The sequence below is a fragment of the Mesoplodon mirus genome, assembly GCF_964341445.2.
Source record: "Mesoplodon mirus genome assembly, chromosome: 3".
NCBI classification, from domain to species: domain Eukaryota; kingdom Metazoa; phylum Chordata; class Mammalia; order Artiodactyla; family Ziphiidae; genus Mesoplodon; species Mesoplodon mirus.
In genome coordinates this window covers 137,365,234-137,393,077 of record NC_138978.1, presented here as the reverse complement: position 1 = coordinate 137,393,077, position 27,844 = coordinate 137,365,234, and the positions used below count along the sequence as shown (strand labels likewise).

Sequence of the window (27,844 nt, the reverse complement as noted above, 5' to 3'; positions counted from 1 at the left end):
GACCAGTTGGAGAAGAATAGGTTGCCTTCTGTGCAGCCTCATCATAGTATGCTCTATCCTCTTCCTCATGGCTTCAGAAAGGCTATTGCTGAGAGGCATGGGAACCTCTGCTTGGCTAATATAAGTGCCCTTCATAAACCACCGTATGAACATCCAAAAGACTTGAAGTTCAGTGACGGTCGACTGCATGTAGGATACGTGAGTTCTGACTTTGGGAACCATCCTACTTCTCACCTTATGCAGTCTATTCCAGGCATGCACAATTCTGATAAATTTGAGATATTCTGTTATGCCCTGAGCCCACATGATGGCACAAACTTCCGAGCGAAGGTGATGGCAGAAGCCAATCATTTCACTGATCTTTCTCAGATTCCATGCAATGGGAAAGCAGCTGATCGCATCCATCAAGATGGTATACACATCCTTGTAAATATGAATGGTTATAGCAGGTGTGCTCGAAATGAACTCTTTGCTCTCAGGCCAGCTCCTATTCAGGCAATGTGGATGGGGTACCCTGGTACTAGTGGCATGCTTTTCATGGATTATATCATCACTGATCAGGAAACGTCACCTGCTGAAGTTGCTGAGCAGTATTCTGAGAAACTGGCTTATATGCCCCATACGTTCTTTATTGGTGATCATGCTAATATGTTCCCTCACCTGAAGAAAAAAGCCGTCATCGATTTTAAGTCCAATGGGCACATTTATGACAATCGGATTGTGCTGAATGGCATCGGCCTCCAAGCATTTCTTGATAGTCTATCAGATGTGCAAATAGTCAAGATGAAATGTCCTGATGGAGAAGACAACGCAGACAGCAGTAATACAACTCTTCCCAATAGTGTACTGTGGCTGTTGCATTTTCCAGCAGCAGGAGAAGCTAATATTCAACAGTACACACAAAATATGGGCCTTCCCCCGAACCGTATCATTTTTTCCCCTGTTGCTCCTAAAGAGGAACATGTTCGGAGAGGCCAGCTGGCTGATGTCTGCTTGGACACTCCACTCTGTAATGGCCACACCACAGGGATGGATGTCCTTTGGGCAGGGACCCCCATGGTGACTATGCCAGGAGAGACTCTTGCTTCCCGAGTTGCAGGTTCCCAGCTCACTTGTTTAGGCTGTCTTGAGTTGATTGCTAAAAATAGGCAAGAATATGAAGAGATAGCTGTGAAACTGGGAACTGATCTCGAATACCTGAAGAAAATTCGTGGCAAAGTCTGGAAGCAGAGAACATCTAGCCCTCTGTTCAACACCAAACAATACACAATGGAACTAGAGCGGCTCTATCTACACATGTGGGAGCATTATGCAGCTGGCAACAAACCTGATCACATGATTAAGCCTGTTGAAGTCACTGAGTCGGCCTAAATAATGACTGTGTGCCCAGGAGAATTACCCCTGTAGCTGAGCCTCAACCTTCTGGGGGAAAGGGAACTACTTTTTCCATATCATGGTGCAGATGGGTGACAGACAATGATAAGAAATAGCACAGCCAGACTTGCTTCCTGCATGATCACGATAGGGAGAGACCCAAGAGATGCGAAACTGCTGTTCCACAAGGAGTTTCCATCGAATTTTGCAGCAGCCAGGTGTCTGGAGGGTCTGGAAGGTAAGTCTGGAAGGTCTGATCTCCCTTGGTCTCCCAGGGGATGGATGGTTAGTGTGGAAGGGAGATAGAGATTGCCCAGCCGTTTTGTGATTATCACGGATTGATTGAATCTTCTGAATTAAGTTTTTTCTTTATATTTTGGGTATTGGAGCTTTTAAAAATGTTTGGTTTCAGGTATTTTTATTCATGTGAAGTGTATATGATTCTCTTGAGATAAGGTTTTAAGCTAAAATATTCCTTGTTTTAGTTTCTGAACTCTACCGATAAATGGGGACTTTGCTGGTGTAGTCTTTTTATAGGTTTTATAAACCACTTGAGCCTCTATCAGTCACTTTAGTGTCTGACATAATGTTTGGAACTCTCAGTGCTTTGTTGGTCTGTAGATGATGGCTTCAATTCTTTTTCTGGTCCGTTTCCTTCTTCCCTTCCCCCCACTTTAAAAATTCTCCTGTAACTTGGCTAACAAAATACCAAGTGTGATTCACAACCTCCCAGAGTGTTTCTCTTCAACACATCATCTGGTGCCAAATGAAGATTCTTAGGAGTGCTTATTAATTATGAAGGGCAGAGTTGTGGTACTGTCACTGACGATAATAATAATGGATTTTTGGCCTAGAGTTTTGACCTATTTCACCAGTGTTTTACCGTTGACTGCCCCTCTATGCTGCTTCCAAAAGTGAGAGTGTGTGATAAGATTTTTACTTTCATTTCTAAAGATTGTTTTTTTTTAGGTGAGTCCTGTTCTTCCTTTTTCTTTCAGCAGAAATGAAATCCCAGGTAAGTATAAGTATTCAAATATTTGATCAGTAAGTCACAGTTATCTCCAGTACATTAAATAACTTTCATCAAAAAACATGTTATAGGTGAAAAGCTCTGAAGGACCAGCTATGTATATGATAATTATGTTTCAGGCCTTCTAGGGTATTATATATAATAACTTGTCTTCTGGTCGTGGTCTTGAAGTCTTTATGGATTCAGCCTCAGTAGTAGCGAACTGCACTGCTACTTGGTTTGGAGTACAAATTAGACTTTAGCCCTCCTGGAGGTTGAGTTTTTGGTATTGAAAACCATAGGAATGAAATTATTGTATTTCATCAAAGGATCGAGGGCTTGAGGCTTAAACAAGCCAACATATGTGTGGGAAGCAGTCAGCCTTGAGAGCAGGCTATGGACATGCCAGGCATGCCGCCGCTGCTCGAAGGGACTGTCCCTACTTGTTCCCCTCCTTGTTCCATTCCATGGGAGATAAATCACCAGGGCCCAGAAATCAGAAAGAATGGAAAATGAGACAAGCCAATCTGTCTCCACCCTGCACGTGCAGGTTATTTTGGATGATTCTGGGTTTATGGGTTTTCTCCCAGGGAAGTTAACCTTGAGCCGAGACAGTCATTAGATAATGTAAACCACCGTCTGGCAACCTTCCCTTTTCTAGTCTATATAATCTGCAACTGTAGCATAATAAAACTTGCCTTGCAACCATCAGTTGTCTTGGTCCTTCTGACCCCATTCGTCGGTGCTACTTCAGTTCCTTACCCCGTCCCTTCTGACCCTGGGCGGTGAAATCCTCTTTCTGAGGCTGGTCCGTGGCAAGTGGCGCCCGAACAGGGACCTGAAGCGTGAAGCCAATGAAAAGAGAAAGAAAGTGCAGGTAAGAGAACCCTTATGCAAAATATGTGTGGACACGAGTAAAAGTGAAACTAATAGAGGCATAAGGCAACAGTCAGAAGTAAAATAAGATGGGGCAAAAGGGCTCAAAGGAGCATGAATTATTTGCTCCGGTTTTACTTTTGATGCTTCAAGCTCGGGGTAATAAAGTTTCTACCTCACAGTTGACTGAATTTTTGCAGCATATCCATGATGTATCTCCCTGGTTTCCTGATGGCGGCTCTGTGACATAGAAATCTGGCAGAAAGTTGGAGAAGATTTAAAAAATTATTATGAGTCTCGAGGGCCTACTCATACTGCCGTTGTTACATTTAGTTTGTGGAATCTGATAAAAATATGTTTAGGTTCTTCTCATGATAGTGTTGATTTGAATGTAAAGTTAGAAAAACATAAGCCTCTGACAGAAGAAAAGACTGTATTATCAGCTACTGTGTGGCCACTTCCTAAACCGAAAGAGCTAATCAATTTAAATATTTCAGATGAAGAGGAATATTTTGACTTAACAGATGAGGCTTTTAAACATAAAAGAGAGAAATATCCTGAGGATGATTTTCTAATGGCTATAATAGATAAGTCAGTGCAAAAGCTGCAGATTAGTAAGGACTGTCTTCCTCAAAATTCTCCATCTGTAAAAATGCTCAGTCCCTTGCAACGTGCTGTACAAGCAGCAATAAAACGAGGAGAAGATCCTATTTTCTGTTGTCCTGTCACGGAAAGACCTGATCCTAATAATCCTCAACAGGCTATTAGGGAGCATCAGGCTCTTCCTTTTAAAGTTTTGAAAGATTTAAAATCTGCTTGTGCTCAATATGGGCCCACTGCTCCTTTTACTACTGCTATGGTTGACACTATTACAGGAGAAGCTCTTCCCCCTGCTGATTGGCAGTCTATTGCACGAGCTTGTTTAAATGGTGGAGATTATTTAATATGGAAGTTTGATTTTTATGAACGGGCTGCTGAACAAGCAGAAAAGAATGCTACCCATGATATTCCAGTTGATTATCATCTGCTGATTGGGGAAGGACCATATATTTCTTTACAAGATCGATTAACTTATCCCTTTGTTGCTTATCCTCAAATAAATCATTTGGCATTACAAGCCTGGAGGAAGTTATCTTCTACACACAAAACTGAGGATCTTTCAAAAATTAGACAGGGACCTGATGAACCATATGCTGATTTTGTAGATAGATTGTTACAGCCGGTGGGGAGGCTCATTGTGGATGGACTCACTGGTACAATTGTAGTTAAGCAACTTGCTTTTGAAAACGCTAATAATGCATGTCAGGCTGCGATTCGACCTTGGAGAAAACGGGGAACATTGGAGGATTACATTCACCTTTGTGCAGACATTGGGCCTGCTTATATACAGGGTGCTGCTATGGCTGCAGCATTAACTAAAGTGGGGTTTAAAAACAATCCAAAGAGAACAAAGACTAGTTTTAAATGCGGAAAGGCAGGTCATTTTGCTGGAGAATGTAGATCTTTTCACTGTAACCCTGGTCCTTCCTTCCCTACTCAAAACCCTCCAGATGGTCAGAAAATCCCTGGTTTATGCCCTAAATGCAATAGGGGAAAACGTTGGGCATGAGATTGTCGCTCAGTGGCCCACAAGGATGGAACACCACTGTCGGGAAACTCCTCCCGGGGCCTTCCCCGGCCCCAACAGATAATAGGGGCAATGTCTGTGTATCCTCCTCAAACTATCAATCAGACATTAACCAAAAACAAAAACATTCCATATATTTGCTCTCCAGAGAAACAGCAGGAAGTGCAGGACTGGACCACAGTACCTCTGCCCGATATGTATTAACTCCTGAAATGGGTCCTCAGGCCTTCTCTACGGGCATCTATGGACCTTTACCCAAGGGTTTGATGGGACTATTATTGGGAAGAAGTAGTGTCACCATGAAGGGTTTAACTATTATGCCAGGAGTCATAGATTGTGACTACAAAGGAGAAATAAAAATCATGGCACAAACTATTAAAAATATAATAATGATTTCTCCTGGGGATAAAATTGCACAATTGCTACTTTTGCCCTTTGTACCTCATGGACAAATTTTACAACATCAAAAGAGAGACACAAAGGCTTTTGGATCATCTAATGCTGCCTACTGGATTCAGAAGGTAGGGAAAGAACGTCCAGAAAGGAAATGAACCATTAATGGAAAGGTTTTTTCAGGTTTGTTAGACACTGGAGCTGATGTCTCTGTTATGACACAGATTCACTGGCATAAACATTGGCCCGTTAGTCCTACTATTACAGAACTTCAAGGAATAGGACAGAGTTCTTCTCCTATGCAAAGTAGTCAGTTATTATTATGGCAAGATAGTGAGGGCCATTCAGGATACTTCCAGCCTTATGTTTTGCCTAGGCTGCCTTTAAACCTCTGGGGCCGAGATATATTAAAAGAAATGGGAGTATTACTTTATAGTCCAAATTCTCAAGTCTCTAATATGATGTTGGATCAAGGATTTCTTCCCACAAAAGGGCTGGGAACAAATCAACAAGGAACTGTCTATCCTATTGATGTGAAAATAAAAAATGATAGACAAGGTTTGTGTTTTTCTTAGGGGCCTTGGATTCTCCTCCACTCACTGCTGATCCAGTTACTTGGCTGAGTGATGACCCTGTATGGGTGGGCCAATGGCCCCTCACAAAGGAGAAATTAGAAGCTGCAGAACAATTAGTACTGGAACAATTAGGGCATTTAGAAATTTCCAATAGTCCTTGGAATACTCCTATTTTTATTACCAAGAAAAAATCTGGAAAATATAGGTTATTACCGGATCTAAGAGCTGTTAATAAAACTATGCTAATAATGGGAGCTCCTCAAGCAGGCCTACCCTCTCCAACAGCCATACCACACAATTATCATCTTTTAGTTATAGATTTAAAAGATTGTTTTTTTCACTATTCCTTTGTTTCCTGAAGATAGAAAACATTTTGCTTTTAGCTTGCCTTCCTTAAATTTTAAGGAACCCATGAGGAGATTTCAATGGAAAGTATTGCCTCAGGGCATGGCAAATAGTCCTACATTATGCCAAAACTATGTGGCTCAGGCCTTAACTCCTGTGAGAAAAAGGTTTCCAACGTTATATCTCATACATTATATGGATGATATACTTTTAGCCACAGATAATATTTCTTTATTAGAGACTGCTTTTCAATTTTTACAACAATCCTTACAATCATTTGGCTTGGTCATTGCCTCAGAAAAAATTCAAAGACAATCTCCATTTTTCTATTTGGGAAAATATATTGATAACACTACCATTAGGCCTCAAAAACTGCAAATTCGAGTTGATAATTTAAAAACATTAAAGGATTTTCAAAAATTACTTGGAGATATTAATTGGCCAAGGCCTTCCTTAAAACTTACTACTGCTCAATTAGAGCCTTTGTTTGATATTCTTAAAGGTGACTCAGATCCTTCTACTTCATGCTCTATGACTCCAGAAGCACTTCAAGCTTTACAAATAGTTAATAGAGCTATCAGCTCTGCACAATTAACTCGAATGCATACTCACCTGCCAATTTCTTTAATTGCTTGTCCAACACCTCATGTGCCTACTGCCATCTTATGGCAAACTGTTGGAATTATTGAATGGATTCATATGAAAACTACATCCTCTAAGGTTATTAACCCTTATTTTGAACTTAGTAGTAAGCTAATAATGCAAGGTAGAACTAGATGCTTACAACTTCTGGGTATAGAACCTTCTCAAATTATTATCCCTTATTCAGTTAGTCAACAAAATTGGCTTTTTCAACATAGTAATGAATGGGGTCTTGCTCTTGCAGGATTTTCAGGTACCTTGGAATGCCATTACCCTGCTGATAAATTGATCCAATTCGACAAAGTTAACTGTTATATCTTTCCTTCTATAATTAGGCAACAGCCTATTCCTCATGTACCTTTGGTTTTTACAGACGGTTCTTCTTCAGGAGTGGCTACTGTAATCATTGACGACGGAACCAAACTCATTAAACAAACTTCCTTGACTTCAGCTCAACGTGTTGAACTGTATGCTGTCATTATGGCTTTTAAACATTTGCCTTCTATATCTTTTAATTTGTTTTCTGATAGTAACTATCTTATCAGCTTATTATTTCTTCTGGAGACTGCGACCAGAGGACATACTAATGACCCTGAATTATCATCCTCTTTTCGTTTGCTTCAACAGCTTATTCGTTCCCACGATGGTCGTGTTGCAGCTCTGCATATCCGTGCTCATTCTAACTTGCCTGGTCCATTGTCTAAACTTAATGCGACTGCAGATGTTTTAACTCGATCTACACGTGATCTTTATCCTGTGCGTTTGCCTCCCAAAAATAAAGTTAAAGTTCCTCTTCCTCCTCAATCTCTTTTCCCTAAAGCAGGACATATCCCAATTTACCGTCCTCCTCCTTTCCGTTCGTCATGCTGTCAAGAATGGCTAAGGTATTGCATTCATTATCTTCATACTGTTGATACTCATGGTCCATGTCCTGGACACCCTCATATCATGGTAAGTTATGATCAAACTGCTTCACAAGCAGCACAGCAATCGCATGCTTTACACCATCAGTCGGCGGCTACGTTACGCAAAGAATTTTCCCTTACTCGTGAAGCCGCCCGACAAATTGTTAAGCAATGCCCACAGTGCTTACCTCACCTTCCTGTTCCACATTATGGTGTTAATCCTCGTGGATTATCACCTAGTCATTTATGGCAAATGGATGTTACTCATATCCCGTCTTTTGGGAAATTACAATTTGTTCATGTCACTATTGATACTTATTCTGGTTTCCTCTGTGCTACAGCACAGACCCGAGAAGCTACTAAACATGTTATCACTCATTTATTACACTGTTTTGCTTTCATGAACCTTCATTTTACAGGAACCAACATTACTCTTACAGGCCTGGCTACCAGCCGACGAGAGGATCTTAAGGATACCATCATTTGGTATAAAAATGGGCAAGCTATTAATATTAGAGGTCGAATCTCATATGCCTCACCACTTCGGGATTCCGCTATTACTATAGCCAAGGTTCCAGGTGAAGATTCAGGAAATTATTTCTGTATGAAGCATTTACTTGGAGGACAAGGGATACTTATAGTTGGATATAAGGTTACTATTCTTAACAGAAAATCAAAACCTCAATTTCCTCCTTTTATGACCATTAACTTTGCTGGATCCAATTTTGAATGTTGCAATGCATCTTGGAATAATAACCAAATATGGTGTACTACAGATCATACCAAGGGGTCAATTCTTCTCTCTTCTATTCCCATCATAGATAGGTTTATCACATTTCAAAAGAACTGGGATATATGGAAACTAGCTCTAACTTATTCCAATACACCTGTTATAACTTGTGTTGCTCCTCCATATACACTTTTAATTGGTTCTATTAACATTGGTAATTCTTCCAAAGGAGGATATAATATTAGCTGTGTTCATTGTATTTTTAGCAGTTGTATGTTCCCTTCTGCAGGAACACAATCTGTGCTTATACTAAGGCAACCCATATATGTTATGGTGCCTGTACATCTGAGAGAACCTTGGTATGAAGATACTGGAGTACAGGCATGGGTGGAACTCTCTAAAGCCTTGCAGAGAAGGAGACGCTTTATTGGGTGGCTAATAATAAGTTTACTTGCCTTGGCTGCTCTGTCTGCTACCGCGGCTACTGCCCGTCTTGCTCTTTCACAGAGTATTAATCATGCTCACTTTGCTAATCAATTATCTCAAAATACCAGTCTTGCTTAATCTTTACAAAGTCACATAGATTTACAGATTAATAACAAGTTAGATGAATTTAAAAACGCAATTTTGAGGATTGGAGATCAGATGGCAGCATTAAAATTGAGGATGCGTTTAGCTTGTCATGCAAAGTATACGTGGATTTGTGTTATTTCTTACAAGTACAATGACTGTGTTTGGGAATGGGAAGAAGTAAAAATGCATCTGCTGAGTGTTTGGTCAGATAATATTAGTCTTGATCTTAAGAAATTAAATGCTGAAATTCAGGATATACAAAATGCACATCTTGATGATATTTCACCAGAAGATGTAATTCAAACTTTACTGGATCATTTAAAGTGGTTAAACCCTTAGTCGTGGATTACTAGAGGGTTGTCAGGATTTATTACCCTGGCCATAATTTGCCTATTATTGATAATAATCTTCTCATGTCTGTTTCGTATCCTCATGCAACAGTATACTACTCTCGGCACTAAGGTTCATGGAATTATTTTGCAGCAAAAATTAAAAAATAAAAAAGGGGGACCTGTGGGAAGCAGTCAGCCTTGAGAGCAGGCTACAGACATGCCAGGCATGCCGCCGCTGCTCGAAGGGACTGTCCCTACTTGTTCCCCTCCTTGTTCCATTCCACGGGAGATAAATCACCAGGGCCCAGAAATCAGAAAGAATGGAAAATGAGACAAGCCAATCTGTCTCCACCCTGCACGTGCAGGTTATTTTGGATGATTCTGGGTTTATGGGTTTTCTCCCAGGGAAGTTAACCTTGAGCCGAGACAGTCATTAGATAATATAAACCACCGTCTGGCAACCTTCCCTTTTCTAGTCTATATAATCTGCAACTGTAGCATAATAAAACTTGCCTTGCAACCATCAGTTGTCTTGGTCCTTCTGACCCCATTCGTCGGTGCTACTTCAGTTCCTTACCCCGTCCCTTCTGACCCTGGGCGGTGAAATCCTCTTTCTGAGGCTGGTCCACGGCACATATGAATATGTTTCTGTCTTGCTGTCCTGCACACATGCTGTCTAGTAACAGATATTTTGTCTGCTATTAGTGTTTTAGATTATGTCTTTCCAAAGCGCTGAGGCAGTGCACCTATTTTGAAGTTGCAGCTGATGCCTGAACGTATCCTAGCTGACAAATTATTGATTAATAAAAACATGAATTTCTGAAAGATTTGTACTGTTAACCAAAATCTGGGCAAGGAGTCTCAAATGTAATTCTTAGCCAGAATTACATGTTAATGAACCATTTAACAGTGTAAATCAAGGAACATCAATGTAGGGATTTCTTTTCATTTATTTCTTACCTGCTTGAAATAGCAGTTAAAGGTTGCCAGCTTGGTTGCAGATGAACGGACGTTTGAAGTTCCCTGAACTACTTAATGTGGAATAGGATACTAGACTTCCAACGCCCTCAAGGTTGTGACCTTGCAGCCATTTTACATAGCACATCATCCTCCTATAGGGATGAACCTTTCCCTGGCCTGAAAAGTAGCCACTCGGTTGAAGCTTTGCTTATTGTAACAGGCTTTTGTTTCCAGGTTACATGTCTGTGGAAGACTTAATTCTGAATAGAGATATAGATATTACTGGAAACTAATTGTTTTTGCTATTATACTCTGCTTTATCAAAAAAGTAAAACATTTAAATTGTGCTACAAAAATTCAGATGTTGTCTTGCAATCTTTAAACAATAAATGAATGAATTGCCCTTAAAAAAAAAGAATCAAGCAGTTAGTTAAGCTGTTGGTCCCACATCAGACAAATTATCCTTATACCTCCTGTCAATATTGTTAACAGAGACTGTTATTTTATTAATCCTTATGATCCCGTGATTCTTTCTTTCATGTTTCAGGGCACAGCAGGTGAGAGAGTGGGTTTGTTAAGCTGGGTGGGTTTATCCTTCTTTTATGCGTTCATTCAATTTTCTGTTCATTTACTTATTGTATACATATGGCAATAGAAGCTGCTAAGGCAATCATTGCTATTCTGCAAAACAACAAGGCACAGAAGCAGATGTCTTATTTCCGAGATTTCTCCCCCCAGGATTATTATGATTAAAGATCCTTTCCCCCCACTCCCTGGAGAGGACAAGGGGCTGCTCGCTGGAGGATTTTTAATGACTTGGGGAAAGGCTCAAATATCCCCCCATTAGGGTAATCCACCCCAGGGGCAAACCACACAAGAATATTATGAATTTATTTTATTTTTCTATCCTTGCAAAGGTAATACTCAGCTCATTAGAATATGAAAACTATACTGTCAAATTTCAGAATTACATGGATGAAGAAAACCACCAAAGTGGCATCATATCATGTGTGTTATAGTTGTATTTACTATATTGACTATATTAAATATGTTGTGTTAACAATGTATTGTATAACTATATATTGAAAAGGCAAAATGCTGTAACGTATTTCAGAGAAAATAATGTTGGCCAACCCCAAATTGTACATTGTAGACGGGTCCTAGGAAAAGAAGATTTAATTCATAGTGAACAAGAGGTTAGCTTCTGTTTTCAGCCATGTGCTATTTCAAGAATTAAACATCATGAATAATACAGGATATAAGAGGAAGAGTCTAAAGATGGAAAAGCACATTTTGATTAGGAAAGAGAATTTAAGTCTTAAGTCTTTTTTTTTAAGGAAAACTGCCTTATTACTATGAGATAAGAAAATTGTTTCCTTCTTTTCTTCCTTGCTTTCTTCTTCTTTTTTTTTAACCTTTTTAATTTTGGATATTTGACCTCTAAGCTGAGATGACTGAAAATGCCTCCTCTGGGCATCAACCTTTTTGAAAGACTTTTTCCCCCTCCCTGAGGGCTATTTGTCTCTTGGAGGCTTTGTCTACATTACTCCTCAAGAGGCAAGCATTTGTCCTTGCACTAAATGCTGACATCTCCTGATAAGAGGGAAGCTGCAAAGTAGAAGAATTGAAGGTCAGTATGTTGATATTGGTCTCAAGCGCATTGATGCACATTTGTGTATTGGGGAAGGGGAGTGAAGCTTGAGAGTGGGCCAGTGGGGAGGGGTAAATATTTTGTGATGCTGTCTACCTATGGGCTTATAAAGTTTACAGCTGCATTAGGAGGACAAGCATTACCATTAGCATGAAAAGTAGGGCAGACCTCAGTTGCAAAAGCTTCTAGCCATACACATAGGGCAATACGTAAATGATACACCTTATTGCATTCACCCATTCACCCTCCCCTGTTCACGCTAATTGGAAATTTCCATCCATTTCAGAGAAGTAACACAACTATCAATCATTTTCCCTGGCACGAATCTTCCAGGAGGAAGAAAATGGAATACACCTAGCAACAGAGCTCACGCACTAGTAGTCCATGTGTCTTAGATTTAATATCTGATGACTAGCTGCATTGAAGCCAAGAGGTGGTTCACAAAGTTGCTGCACATTAGAATCACCTGGGGAACTCTGAGACCTCCCCGTGCCCAGGCTCCTCCCTAGACCTACTGAATCAAAATCTCTGGGGCTGGGACCCAGACACCAATGTTTTTCTTCCAAGCTCTTTAGGTAATTCAAACGAGCAGCAAAGCTTGAGAACCAGCCCAATAATGGGAACAAACTTATTTCACACAGATAAAGTGGGGCAATTCATATGTTAAAAGAACGTGAATATATGTATATATTTCTTTTTTTCGCTTTGTTGTGTTTGTATTTCAAATAGGCTTTTTTTTCCTTCTGCAAAAAACGTTACTGTTTCCATTTGGTCCAAGGCTTGGGAGAGGGCTCCAGGGCGGTTACAAAGCTGCCTAGTGGCTGCAGAGCGGGGCTTCAGGCAGAAGCTCTGACGCCAGAGGGTCTCCTCAGACGCGGCTGGACTTCAGAGACTCCTGTTTGGCTCAAGGGTGAGCCTTTCAAAGAGATACTCGCCCAGCACAGCCTGCGGACCAGCCAGCCTGCGGAGGTTGGTCAGGTGGTCGCCCATCTTCTGGATGAGTTTCACCTGCTCCTCCAGGAAGCGGCTCTCCAAGAAGTCACAGAGCTGGGAGTCTGCACGGGCAGGACCCAGGGCGCGCAGATCCGATAGTGCCTGGTTCAGATTCTTCTCCCTAAGAATGGCGGCTTCCACAGCATCCTGGGTTTTACCCCACTCATCCTGAGAAGGCTTCCGCGCCTCCTGGAAGAGGGCGCGGCCGCAGCACTGGTTTTGCATTTTCAAGAGGCGCTGGGCGCCCTCACACTTCTCCTCAGCCAGTTGGCGAAAAATGTGGCCCATACTGTCCAGAGTCCCATTGTTGCTGTCGAAATAGATGCTCAGAGAGAGGTAAGTGTCCACAGATGCATGTTGAACAGGCGGTGGGTGGCGGCTTCCACCTCGGTGGAATAATTCTGACGAACCTGGGAACTCGTGGTTGATCAGTGATAAGGAGCTAAGCTCAAAAACTGCTGTTGGCCTGTCCTGGAGGCTGAGGATAGCTGAGTGTCTGATTCCAAAGGTTGCAAAAGGAAGAAAGGTTGGAGGGTGGTCGGGGGCTGGAGCAAGGAGCGTCCCTGGGTCTGTTCATTCCAAACACTGTTGAAGCAAAAGACAGATCTGCAGGACTGCCGAGTGCACTGCCTCAAATAGGCTTTGATATAAATGAACAAGAAGTCCAAGCAAGGACAAAACTTACCCTTCCTCCCACCAAAATAGCTGGTGATACTAGAATCTAGATCTGGGAAGGGATTCTTCCATTACTTTCTTAACATTCCAAGCCACTAGAGCAGTGGTTCTCAAAGTATGGTCACCTTGTAACCAAGCAGTACCCTATGGGGCCTTCCTAGGACAGACCCATCACCATATCCTCTATTGTAGTTTCTCTCTGAAGTACTCAGATAATAGTATCTCAGGCATATTTCTTGAGTTTTCAGATGCTAAAAACCACCACCCAATGGAAGAAATGAACTCTTTGATGATCATGAGCATGTAGCCCCCAGACCTTCTGGCACCTAAGGATGGATAATGTTACCTGCCTTGTGGCCTCAACATCAGCCAGTCAGAGGATTGTGCACGAGCTGATCACATGCCCTGGGATGTCCCTCCCTCACCTGGCCTTTAAAAATGCTTTGCTGAAATCCTTTGGAGATTTCAGGGGTTTTGGAACACGGACCACCCCTCTCCTTGCTCGATCCTGCAATAAACCTTTCTCTTCTCCAGACTCCAACCTTTAGGTTTGTTTGGCCTCACTGTGCTTCAGACACATGAACCTGCATTCGGTAACAACCTGACCAGCTTTACCAGCATCCCCTGATAATGTGTCAGATATTCAAGTTTTAGGGCCCTATCCCAGCCCTATGGAATCAGCAACTCTAGTGGGGCTCAGTGATCTCTGTTATAACAGGCCCTCCATATGATTTTTATTCACCTTAAAGTTTGAAAATATCTGCATTGTCAGCTGGCCAAAGCGTCCACCAGCAGGTGAAGGGGAGTGACGCCTGGAAAAGATAGGGAGTAGCCAAGGCAAGTACAGCAGCATTTGCCGTGGTAGTAATGGAGAATGCCTTTTCTCCACTGGTTGGCACAGACTAGTATCTGGGAGCAGTGGCAGGGTTATTTAGGATGCTTTACAATTCAATGTAGAGTGACCGCTGTCCTGGTTTGCCAGGGACTTCCCCTGTGTGAACACTTAAAATCTCATCCTGGCAAACCCCTTAGCCCTGGGTTTGAAAAACTTAGGGAATAACATGAAATTTAGGGGAAACATGATCTAGGATTTGGGCAAGTCACAAGTGCTAATTAAAGCGAAGCAAGTATGGACAACATCTAGCCTTCTTTACCCCTTTGTGGGAAGGTAAATCTGATTGGGTGAAAGGACTTATTATTAAGAAATCTTTGTAGAAACATCCCCTTCTGCTTAGTCCGCTGGTTCTCAGTTCTGGCTAGACACTGGCATCGTCTGAGCAGATTTAAAGTTATTTTATTGGTCTAGGATGACCAACAGTCAGTGTGAGGGTTTTTAAAAAGTGCTTCAGATGATTCTAATATGCAGCCAAATTTAGGTGCCACTGCTTAAGCTTTTGAACCACTGCTACCTTTTTCACCTCATCTTCCTATGAGAATATCCAACTGTAGTTGAGGTTTGTTTTTTTTTCTTTTTCTTTTTTTAACTGTCTTATTATAAGATTTACTGTCTTAAATAAGATTGAATGTACAGAAAATCCTGCTAGTCCATCTGGTATAACTAGATACTTAGAATAATATCGTTAAGATATATACCATTTAAGTACTGTGACTGGCCTTTTAAAAATTAACATATGCATTGAATTAGTACAATCTCTTTTGAAGTTGTCATGTTGGGGAGCTATACCTGTAATCTGCTGCCATTGCTAAATATCTGGACAATTCTTATTAGGAATTGTTTTTAAACATCTTTAGGGATTAAAACCAAGAGTGCTGTATTATTTGTACTGGGACCACAAAAACCTCACAAAGTTTCCCCACTGTACCTTCTACCCCCATCTCTAACCCTTGGCAACTTCTAATCTGTTCTCCATCTCCACAGTTTTGTTATTTTAAGAATAATATGTAAACATAATCATGAATTACTTAATCTTCGGAGATTGGCTTTTAAAATTTTTTTCTTCAGCATCATTCCCTTGAAGTTCATTTTAATTTTTGCATATATTAATAATTTGTTCCTTTTCGTTGCTCCGTAGTATTCTATCATAAGATTTTATCACAATTTGTTTCAACATTCATCCATTGAAAGACATTTGGGTAGTTGCCAGTTTTGGGCTATTATAAATAAAACTGCTCTGAACATTTATGTGTAAGTTTCTGTGGGAACTTAATTTTTTGTTTCTTTTGGATAAATGCTCAAGAGTACAAGTACTGCGTTGTAGGGTGAATCTACTTTTAGGATTAAAAGAGACTGTCAAGCTGTTTCTCAGAGTGGCTAAACCATTTTATTTTTCCACCAGTGACGTGATATAACTTTTCTACGTACTCGCCAGCATTTGATGTTGTCACTATAATTTTAGTTATTCTCTGATATCTCATTATGGTCTTAATTTGCATTTCCCTAATGCTAATGATGTTGAGCATCTTTTCATGTGCTTCTTTGCCATGTGTATATTCTCTTCCATGAAATGTCTGTTCCTGTCTTCTGCCTATTTTCTAGTTGGATTTTTTTAAGTTGTTTGGAGAGTTCTTTGTATATTATAGATACAAGTCATCTGTCTCATATGGGATTTTCAAATATGTTTTCCCACTGTGTAATTTGAGTTTTCATCCACTTAAAAGGATCTTCTATGAAGCATTTTTAACTCATTTTGATGAGATCCAATTTATCAGTTTTTGCTTTTATTGATCATACTTTCGGTGTCAAGTCTAAGAATTATTCACCTAGTTCTAGATGCCAAAGATTTTCTCCTATTTCTTTTTCTAAAAATGTCCTGCTTTTACATTTAAGATTATGATCCACTTTGATTTAATTTTTGTGTAAGGTGTGGAGGTTTAGGTTAAGGTTCATTTTTTGTTTGTTTTTGTCGAGGGATGTCCAACTGTTTCAGTACCATGTTTTGAAATGTCTACTCTTCCTTGATAGCTTTTGCACTGCTGTCAAAAACAGGTTAAATGTATTTATGTCAGTCTATTTCTGGGTTCTCTCTTCCATTCCATTGATCTATGTATCTACCCTCCAAAATTACTGCGAAGTCTTGAAATTGGGTGGATTAATTCCTCCCATTTTAATCTTCCTTTACAAATTGTTTTAGCTATTCTTCAGCCTCTTCTTACCATACAAATCTTAGAAAAAGCTTGTCTATATCCGCAAAAACCTTGAGGGCATTTTAAGAGTAATTGTGTTAAGCCTCTTAACTTGGGGAGAATTGACATCTTTATTATGTTGTGTTTTCTAATCCATGAACAAGGTATGTCTCCCTATTTGTTTGGGACTTTAAAATTTTTCTTCATCAGCATTTTGTAATTTTCAGTATAGAGGTCCTATAAATGTCTTATTGGGCTTGTATTTAAGTATTTATTTAGGTCAGTTGTAAATGGCATCACATATTTTAATTTAAGCTTCTACACATTTGTTATTAATATATAATGTGATAAAATTGTGTTGATCTTGTACTCTAAAACATTTACAAACTAATATTATTTCTCAAGCTTTTTGTGGATTCCTCGGTATTTTCTCCATTTAGATTATCATCTCCTCTTCAGACACAGACAGTTTTACTTTTCCTTAGGCAATATAATAGGATATATTACTCTTCAACATTCAGTAGGATATATTCCTTCCTATTCAACATAGTAGGAATAGTCCTTTTATCTTTTAAATGAACTTTTTAAAACTTTAACATTTAAATTTATGTATTTATTTATTTTTGCTTATTTTCTTACTAGAACCTCCAGTAATATATTTAATAAAAGTGGTGAGAGCAGATATCCGTGCCTTGTTTCTGATCTTACAGAGAAAGCATTCAGTCTTTCACAGTTAAATATAATGTCGGTATAGGTTGTTTGTAGATCATCTTTATGAGTTTCAGTATGTTCCTTTTCTATTCCTAGTTTGCTTGGAGTTCTTTTTTCTTCTTTTTTTACAATCATGAATGGGATTGGATTTTGTCAAGTGCTTTCTCTGCATTATTGGATAGGATCACATGACTTTTCCCTTTAATCTATTGGATATGGTGGATAACATTGTTTGATTTTCAAATATTTAACCAACTTCGCATAACTAGAATAAATGCCACTTGGTCATGGTATATTATTCTTTTTATATATTTCTGGATTTAATTTTCTAATATTTGGCAGAGGATTTTTACAGCCAATTTCATAAAAAATATTGGTCTGTAGTTTTCTTCTTTCTATCCTATCCCTGTCCGGTTTTGGTATCAAGGTAATACTGGCTTCATAAATTTAATTAGGAACTGTTCCTTCTACTTCTCTTTCTTATCAAATCATGTAAAATTGGTGTTAATTCTTTATGTCTTGGGTAAAAGTGAAACATCTAAGCCTGAATATTCCTTTTGGGAGTTTTTAAATGAAAAATCAGTGTTTCTAATGGTTACAGGAAAATTGAGATTATCTATTTCATCTTGGCTGAGTTTGGGTAGTTTTGAGTGTAGAAGCATTGGTCCATTTCATCTACATTTTTGAATTTATAGTGTAGACTTGTTCATAGCAACTTGTCCCTTATTAACCTGCAGGATATGTCATGGTATCCCTGGTTGCATTTCTGATATCTGTGATTTGTGCCATCCATCTTTTTATCTTTATCAGTCTTGCTAGATCTTTATTGATTAGATTGTTTATTTCCAAGAACCAGCCTTTTGTTTCATTGATTTTTCCCCCCTATTTTCCTGTTTTCAGTTTCATGGATTTCTATTTCATCTTTATTATTTCCTTCTTTCTGCTTGTTTAGTGTCTTTTCCTCTTCCTTTTTTACTGTTGTAATATAGAAAATTAGATTATTGCTTTGAAATACTTTCTTTCCCAATTTAGTGCTATAAACTTCCCTTTCAGCATTGCTTTCACTTCATTCTGCAAACTTTGATCTGTTATATCTCCATTTTCTTTTTTTCTATGCATTAAAAAATATTTCGTTGGTGCTGTCTTTTTTACCCATGAGTTATTTGGAATTGTGATGTTTAGTTTCCACGTGATTGAAGATTTTCCTGTTGTCTTTCTGTTATTGATTTCTAGTCTGATTCCATTATGGCTAGAGAACATACTCTATGATTTTAATTCTTTTAAATCTGCTAATTTTTTTATGAATATATAAATGAAAGAAATAAGAAAACCTCTGAGTCTTAGCATCCAACACTTAGGCACATTACAATTTAAATCTGCTAAGGTTCTTTTTTTTTTTTTTTTTTGCTGTACGCGGGCCTCTCACTGCTGTGGCCTCTCCCGTTGCGGAGCACAGGCTCCGGACACACAGGCTCCGCGGCCATGGCTCGCGGGCCCAGCCGCTCCGCGGCATGTGGGATCTTCCGGGATCGGGGCACGAACCCGTGTCCCCTGCATCGGCAGGCGGACTCTCAACCACTGCGCCACCAGGGAAGCCCTGCTAAGGTTCTTTTTATTGCCCAGTATATAGTATATGAGTGAATATTCCATGGACACTTGAATATGTATTCTGCTGTTACTGAGTGTGTTCTTTAAATGTCAGTTATATCCTATTGATTGATGATGTTTTCATTTCTTCCATATTCTTGCTGATTTTTCTCTCTGGTAGTTCTATAAATTGCTGTGCTGAAGTCTCAAATAATAATTGTGGATTTAAAATTTTCTCCTTTTACTACTTTTTCAGTGTTTGCTTCATGTATTTTGAAGTTCTGTTGTTTGGTGCACACACATTTAGTATCATTAGGTCATCTAGGTGGATTATTCCTGTTATCTTTATGTAATGACCCTCTTTGCCCCTAATAATTTCCTTTGCTCTGAAGTCTACTTTATCTGATATTAATATAGCCATTCCTACTTTTTCTGATTAACGTTCACATGATATATCATTATCTTCCTTTTACTTTGAACTACCTATATCATGATGTTTAAAGTAAACTTCTTATAGACAGTATATAGTTGGATCATGCTTGTGAATTTTTAATCTACTCTTCCAATCTCTGTCTTTGACTTTGTTATTTAGATCATGTACAGTTAATGTAATTATTGCTATGTTAAAGATTAGGTCTACCATTTTATTTTTTGTTTTGTCTTTTACCTTAGTTTCTCAATCCTGTGTTTCTCTTATTTTGCCTGGTGGGTTACTTAAACATTTTTTAATAAGTCCATTTTAATTTAATTTATTTATAATCATTTGTGTATACTGTTTGTATAGTTTTCTTAGTGGTTGCTTTTGGCATCACAGTATACATATGTAACTTACCATAGCCTACGGGAATCAGTGTTTTATTACTTTAAGTGAAGTTCCAAAATTTTACTTCCATTTAGTCTCTTACTATTCCCCAGTTTTAAAGTATGATTTTCTGTAGTATTTCCTTTCTCTACATTGAGAACCACATCAGATGGTGTCATAATATTTGCTTTGACCATCAGATAGTATTTAAGAAACTCATGAGGCTAATGATAGTCTCTTATATATACCCCATTTGTTTTCACCCATTCCATTGTTCCCCTTTTCTTTCTGAAGTTCCCAGTCTTCTGTTATTGTTTTTTTTTTATGTTTTCATAACATTAGGTGATATCTGGGCTTTCCAGTGCCATTGGATATGAGTTTCAGGAAACACTGAGTCTGGCTCACTTAATGCTGCTGAGTTGGAGGGTTTGTATATGTTGGGTCTGTTGGTGCAGCAGGTGCTAGCAGATTAGACTAATGTTGATGGGACTAGTGCCACAGGAGGATGGGTTCCCATTCAGGCTATGCTGCTGCTACAGTAGATCGAGTCCCCCTCTACCCCAAGTGTGGGGCAGTGACCTGCTGCTGTCACTGCTTTGTATTAGGCTGCATTTGCCTCAGGTGTGTGGTGGGATCCCTTGGAAGCTGCTGCTGCTGTCAATCACAAGGTTAAATTCATTTCAGAAATACTTAAGTATAAATATATAGCCTTGCTCCTGTAGGACCCCTGTAATAGTTTTTTATTGCTTTCATACAAATTACCACAAATATAGTGACTCAAAACAATGTCAATTGATTACCTTACAAATCTGACATTGGTCTCAATTGAGTAAAGTAAAAGTGTTGGCAGGATCGACAGATGAATGGATAAAGATGTGGCACATATATACAATGGAATATTACTTAGCCATAAAAAGAAATGAAATTGAGTTATTTGTAGTGAGGTGGATTGACCTAGAGACTGTCATACAGAGTGAAGTAAGTCAGAAAGAGAAAAACATATACCGTATGCTAACACATATATATGGAATCTAAAAAAAAGAAAAAATGGTTATGAAGAACCTAGGGGGCAGGGCAGGAATAAAGACGTAGCCATAGAGAGTGGACTTGTGGACACAGGGAGGGGGAAGTGTAATCTGGGATGAAGTGAGAGAGTGGCATGGACATATATACACTACCAAATGTAAAATAGATAGCTAGTGGGAAGCAGCTGCAAAGCACAGGGAGATCAGCTCTGTGCCTTGTGTCCACCTACAGGGGTGCGATCGGGAATGGAGGGTGGTAGGGAGATGCAAGAGGGAGGAGATATGGGGATATATGTATACGTATAGCTGATTCACTTTGTTATGAAGCAGAAACTAACACACCATTGTAAATCAGTTATACTCCAATATAGATGGTTAAAAAAGAAAAAGAAAGTGTTGGCAGAGCTACATTCTTTTCTGGAGGCTCTTAGGGGTGTTTCTGTTCCCTGTACTTTATCCGCTTCCAGTGGTCACTTGTAGTCCTTGACTCAGAGTCCCCTTTCTCCACCTACAAAACCCAAAATGTTGAATCTCTGATTCTGCTTCTATTAGGACATCTCTCTCTTTCTCTTTCTACAGTTGGGAATGGTTTTCTACTTTTAAGGACTCATGCAATTAGATTTGTTCCATGAGGTAATCCAGGATAATCTTTCTATCTCAAGGTCTATAACTTCAGTCATATCTGCAAAGTCCTCTTCACCATGTAAGGTAACATATTAATAGGTTCTAGGGATTAGGGTGAGGGCATTTTTAGGAGCCATTATGCTGCCTACCACACCCTTAACAAGTGACCTTGAGAAAATTACTGAGATTTTTAAAGCCTTACTTTCCTCAAACATAAAATGGAAAGAAAGCTAACTAGTTAATATCATGAAAGTGAAACAGTATATATGAAATCAACTAATTCAAAAAATAAGATTTCTTCTTTTTCTTTATGATTTACATGATTCTCAGAGTTCAGTTACTTGAAGAGTTTCTTTTTTTTTTAAACAGAACTAAGGAATTTCAGGGTTCAGGTGCTGTAAGATTGTCTGAATTATCTGAGTAACAATTAGCTAAGCACAGGTGTAAAGCATTTGATTTACTCCCTGGTTTTCTTTATCTTCTCATCCCAGTAAATGCATATCCCTTTTCTAGCTCCAGCCAGTAGAGTCAGAGCTTGTTTTACTGTTTAACTAAAGTTGAATTTAAATTCTCTCTACATCTCCAGATTCTCAGCCCTGGTTGCATATTATAATCACCTGGGGAGATTTCAAGAACTACTGATGCCAAATTTCTACCTATCATGGATATTTGAGGAGGGACCTGGAATGAAATGCTCTAGCTTATGGTTTTTGGAACCAAATCATAGTCTACACTGAGCCAAATTATTTGCGAGATCACCTCTAAAAAGGAATTTATCTGTGGTGACTAATGCTCTTCCTTTGTCAGTATGCTTGATTTGTCCCTCTTTGGGGGAAAAAAAGAGGGGGAAAAAAACCCCAGCAGTTGTGCTCCCTGAATTATAACCTGATGCTTTAGAATTAGTGTTGGCTTAGAGTGCACATCTTCGGATACCCATTCTCTCTCCTGCTTCCTTGCATGAACTTATATCCTTGGGCAGTGTTTCATCCACCACTCTCTTTTGCTTCTAATCTTAGCAAGTAAAGTCTCCCCTTAATGAAATAGCATTTCATGAGGCTTACTGGGAGCATAGGTCTGTTCCAGGCCTATCCTATGTTAGCTAAAGCAGATATAAGTGATGTATTTTTGGCATTCATCCTTGTGGGTTGGAAAGAGAAGACAGAATTTTATCCTTTAGGTGTCATCTGACTGGACAAATGGGCTCTTTCCCTCTACTGCCTACCATGTAAAAGCCTGAGGGTGTTACCTCTAGAAGGTATCTTCTAGTTATCAAAATAGTTCAGATAAGTCAAATTTCTCAGTAAAAGATCACAAAACTATGTCTTAGGTGGTTAATTTTCTATGTCAATTTGTCTGGGCCACCATGCCCGGTTATTTGGTCAGATATTATTCTGGATATTTCTGTGATGGTGTTTTCGTGTTTTTTACAATTTGTATTTATTTATTTATTTATTTATATTTTTGGCTGCGTTGGGTCTTCGTTGTCACACGTGGGCTTTCTCTACTTGCAGCAAGCGAGGGCTACTCTTTGTTTTGGTGTGCAGGCTTCTCATTGCGGTGGCTTCTCTTGTTGCAGAGCATGGGCTCTAGGTGCACGGGCTCAGTAGCTGTGGTGCACGGGCTTATTTCCTCCACGGCACATGGGATCTTCCCAGACCAGGGCTCAAACCTGTGTCCCCTGCATTTGCAGGCGGATTCTTAACCACTGCGCCACCAGGGTAGTCTCTGTGATGGTGTTTTTGGATGAAATTCATATTTAAATTGGTGTTGGACTTTGAGTACAGCAGATTATCCTCCATAGTATGGGTGCGCCTCATCCAATCAGTTGAAGCTCTTAATAAAACAGAGACTGACCTCCCTGTCGCAAAAAGGAATTCTGCCAGAAGACTTACAGAAATTGAACTGCAACTCTTCCTAGAGTCTCTAGACAGCCTAACCTGCAGATTTTGAATTGACCAAGCCTCTATTATTGTGTGAACCAATTGTTTAAAATCTCTCTCTCTCTTTCTCTATCTTTATATAGATATGGATATAGATCTAGGTATCAATATTGATATCTAGATCTATCAATATATATGGGCACATTGTATACACATGCTGTTGGTTCTGTTTTTCTGGAGAAGCTTGACTAATATAGTGGCCCATATAAATAAAAGGATGAACCCAAGTTCACCCAGGTAGAAAGTAGTACAATGAGAACTGGAACTTAAGGCCTCATGACTCATTCAGCTGTGAACACTGACCCAGAACTGGGGTCCACAAACTCTGGCCCACTGATCAGATCTCGCTTGACTCCTGGTTTTGTACATAACATTTTGCTTGAACACAGCCACACCCATTCATTAACGTATGGTGCATGGCTGTTTCTGTGCTACAGCAGCAGATAGGCAGTTGCAACGGAGAGGTATGGTACACAAAATCCAAAATATTTACTATCTGACCCTTTACAGAAAAGATCTGCTGACCCTTGCTCTAGGATGCCATCTGATTTCTGATAACACAGAGGAGAATAATTCATGCACATTGGGGTTGATTGTTAATCTCCTGTCCTCCTTAGGTCAAAGATCTCTTAAATGCTCACCCTTGCAATAGCCAGCTTGGGGAACATTGTCTGAAGATGCAGAAATATTTCTTGCCAGGTCTTTCCAATCCACACTGCTCCCTGACTATGGTTCTTAAAACCTATTTTTTAAAAAAATTTTATTGGAATATAGTTGATTTACAGTGTTGTGTTAATTTCACATGTACAGCAAAGTGAATCCGTTATACATATACATATATCCACTTTTATGTTTTTTTAGAGTCACTTCCAAATAGCCCGTTACAGAGTATTGAGTGGAGTTCCCTGTGCTAATAAGAAGAGCAGGTTCTTATTAGTTATCTATTTTATGTATAGCAGTGTGTATATTTCAGCCCCAATCTCCCAATTTAGCCTCCCCGCCACAATACCCTGGTAACCCTAAGTTTGTTTTCTACATCCCTGCCTCTACTTCTAAAACCTGTCTATTTTAACCAACTACCACTCATTGCTTACTGTCTCTGGCTTCATGTACTTCATAATAAATCTACCTCTTGTTCAATCCTGGATGACATGTTCCAAGGACTGAGACAATATCTTCTTCTACATAACTTGTCCTTGATATTGTCTAACTTGGGGTCTTTATCTATGTCCCAAAGAAGACAGTCACACTCTGTCTTCTAGTACTACTAATAATACCACATTTTATGGCATGAATTTGACCCAATGCACTGAACTATCCCTTTAGAAACTGTATGCAACCTGTCACTGGGTTTTAGCACCGGGATAGAGCTCAAATTAGTGTTCATATTTAAACAAACCTACTTGACCAGAAACTTTTTGTCTCACCATTTATTTTATTACACAAGTAACTTCTCTCTTTGCATCTATGATGTAAATATTTTTAATTTCCTAAATTATCTGAAAAATTATTTAGAGCTTCCATTTCAGTAGGCATTGGCATTGCTGTGTTGTGACTATTTCATTATTTTATTTCCAAATGTTAAATTAGGCTTCAAGCTTTGGCCAAGAGTAGACAGGAAAGGGTTTTAAAAGAAATGAAGAATGGGAAAGACTTCTGATGCAACGGAGACTTAATAAAGATTTGCTTTTGAATCAAGAATTTATAATAAAGGTTTGATTTTGAATCAATAAGTTATGTCATTACAAAATAGCTCCCTGGTAAAATTCCATTCTTTTGTAATCATTAAGTACAGAAATTAACCATCAAAATATGCAGTGATCTTTTTCATTTTCTAAAAACAAACCTATATCTAGATGAGAGGAGAATTCATTTCATAACTCAGGCTCTGGACTTACGACTCCAAGTCCTGTTTTCTTTCAACCATGCCTGCTAAGTTTCTGTCTAACTTCTTGAGCATGAGGTAATGGCTTCAGCTTTCATCTCCTTACTCAGTATATAGCTTGGTGACTAAGAGTAAGGGATCTAAACCTTGAGAACTTGGGTTCCAATCTTGACTCTAAAATTTACTTGTTGAGTACTCTTGAGCATGTTATCTGTTTTTGCCTCAGTTTTCTCATCTATAATATAGAGATAACATTACTTCTCTCAGCGAGTTGCTATGAGGGTTAAAAGAGAAAATTCATACAATGCAAGAATTTATCAGTTCTTGGAACACAATAAATACTGAAAAGAAATGTTAGCCATTATCAAGGGCCCCTCATTTTATGGATAATATAGATTAGTTTATATAGGTCTAATATTTACATATACATAAATGTTTTGTACCTATATGTGTGTATACGTTCTTCTTAGAAATTGAGCAGTCAACATTCACATCTAAAAGTATGTGCTCCAGGGAGATCAGCTCGGTGCTTTGTGACCGCCTGGAGGGGTGGGATAGGGAGGGAGGGAGGGAGACGCAAAAGGGAGGGGATATGGGAACATATGTATATGTATAACTGATTAAATTTGTTTTAAAGCAAAAAAATAAATAAATAAATAAAGTATGTGCTCTGTGAAACGTAGATCTCCTGTGTACAGACACAGTGCTGTAGTTATCTATTGCTGCATAATAAAGAAGTCCAAACTTAGTGGTGAAATAAACAAAAATTTTAATATGTGCCCAGATTCTGTGGGTCAGCAATTCAAACAGTACGCAGAGGAGATGGCTTGTCTCTACTCTGTGACTGATGTCTGAAACCTCAGCTCATGAGGATTCAAATGGCTGGGGCTGCAATCATCTAGATAATTTTAATTCACATGTCTGGCCCTTGAGATGGGATGACTTGAAGACTGGGCCCAACAAGGACTGTTGCCTGGAGTGCCTATAGATGGCTGCCCATGTGGCTTGGACTTCTCATAACGTGGTAGTTAGGATTCAAGATAGAGTATCCCAAGAATGAGCGTTCAGGGTTGAAGCATTCCAGGAGAATCATGCAAAAGCTGCATGACCTTTTATGACCTAGTCTTAGATGTTACATAGCATCACTTTATACTATTGCAGGCGTTGGAGACCTTTTTCCATAAAGTGTCAGACGGTCAATATTTTAGGCTTTACACGCCATACAGTCTCTTTTGCAACTACTTAGCTCCGCTGCTGTGATGTGAAAACAGACACAAACAATACATATACTAAGGAACATGGCTGTGTTCCAATCAAGCTTCATTTATAAAAGCCGGTAGAGGCCTAGATTTGGCCCACCAGCCATAATTTACTGACCCCTGCTCTACTGTTTGAAGCCATGGAAAGCCTGCCCAAATTCAAGGGGAAATGCCCACGTCTGGATGTGAAGAATGGCAACGAATCTGAGACCCTGTATTAAAACCACTACATATGGGGTACTTAGAAGAAGATCTGTCTGCATACCTTGTTTCTCCCATGTATGGTGGATATGAGGTATTGGCACATGTTACATCTCTGTAAGCCTGGGTCAAGGTCAAAGTTGGAATCTGAACTCAATGACCTTGATTTCTGGAAGAATTGGTAACTCTACTTATGATATCCATACACTCCTTACCCATATAAATACACCACAAAAGATAGATTTCAAGTAAACAGTTGCTTTATGGCAGATTTTTATTATGTCTCCATTGACTGAATTATTCCATTTTGGTTAGAAACATGAGTTTTGTTTCTTTCCTAAAGAGATCTGCAACTTTTCAGATGCGGCATTTCATTCTAATGAGAGGATGATGTAGGTTTTTATAAACGGAAAAAGCAGAGCAGGCTGAGTTCACTCAGATCATACCAATGCTTACAGGAATAACCGAAACTGGAACACAGGCTTCCAGGTTTTCCCGTCCTGTGCTCTTTCCGGTAGGTGCCATTGTCTGCTGGGCCTGGCAGTAATAAGTTTTGACCTTTACCTCTCTACACTCTTGTGAAGTGGTTTTGGGCTTTGTTAGCTTTCTTGTGAGTTTGTACTAAATTGTGTCCATAAAGTAGGCTGAATTCCTCAGGGAAGGATGATAGCTGTTACTGTGTTATTACTGCAAATGTTGTGTTGGTTACTTTTTTTTCTTTTCTTTTGTCCAGTTGTATCCTGAACTTAAAAGTTATATTATCTGAAATGAACGATGTGCCTCTGGTGGAAAACACTAATTTAAGGGATGAAAATTCCTGATGATTGCTTCAGTCAACCCTTAATACACACTGAGCTTCATTAGTAAATAGACAACTCTCAGACCTTTCCCTTGGAAGAGGTCTCATAATCAGGCTTTGTGTTGATTTCGCATTCTGTTCGTTAGAGACAGAACAAAGTAGAATAATTGGCTGGTACAGGGAAAGCAGAAAGAACTTTCTTCTATTTTGGTGATGCATCCCATAATAAGGGTTGAAAATGAGACTGGAGGTAAAAACGTGAAACTC

The 27,844-nt window shown here is 39.2% G+C and overlaps 1 pseudogene across 1 annotated transcript; it reads right to left on the bottom strand.

The window, feature by feature from the left end:
- Positions 1–12,877: 12,877 nt before the first annotated feature.
- LOC309799253 (ferritin light chain-like) lies at positions 12,878–27,303 on the bottom strand (annotated as a pseudogene). Its single transcript has 2 exons — positions 27,235–27,303; positions 12,878–13,395 (listed from the first exon to the last, which is right to left on the bottom strand). The product of its transcript is annotated as a ferritin light chain-like (transcript).
- Between the last annotated feature and the right edge of the window lie 541 nt (positions 27,304–27,844).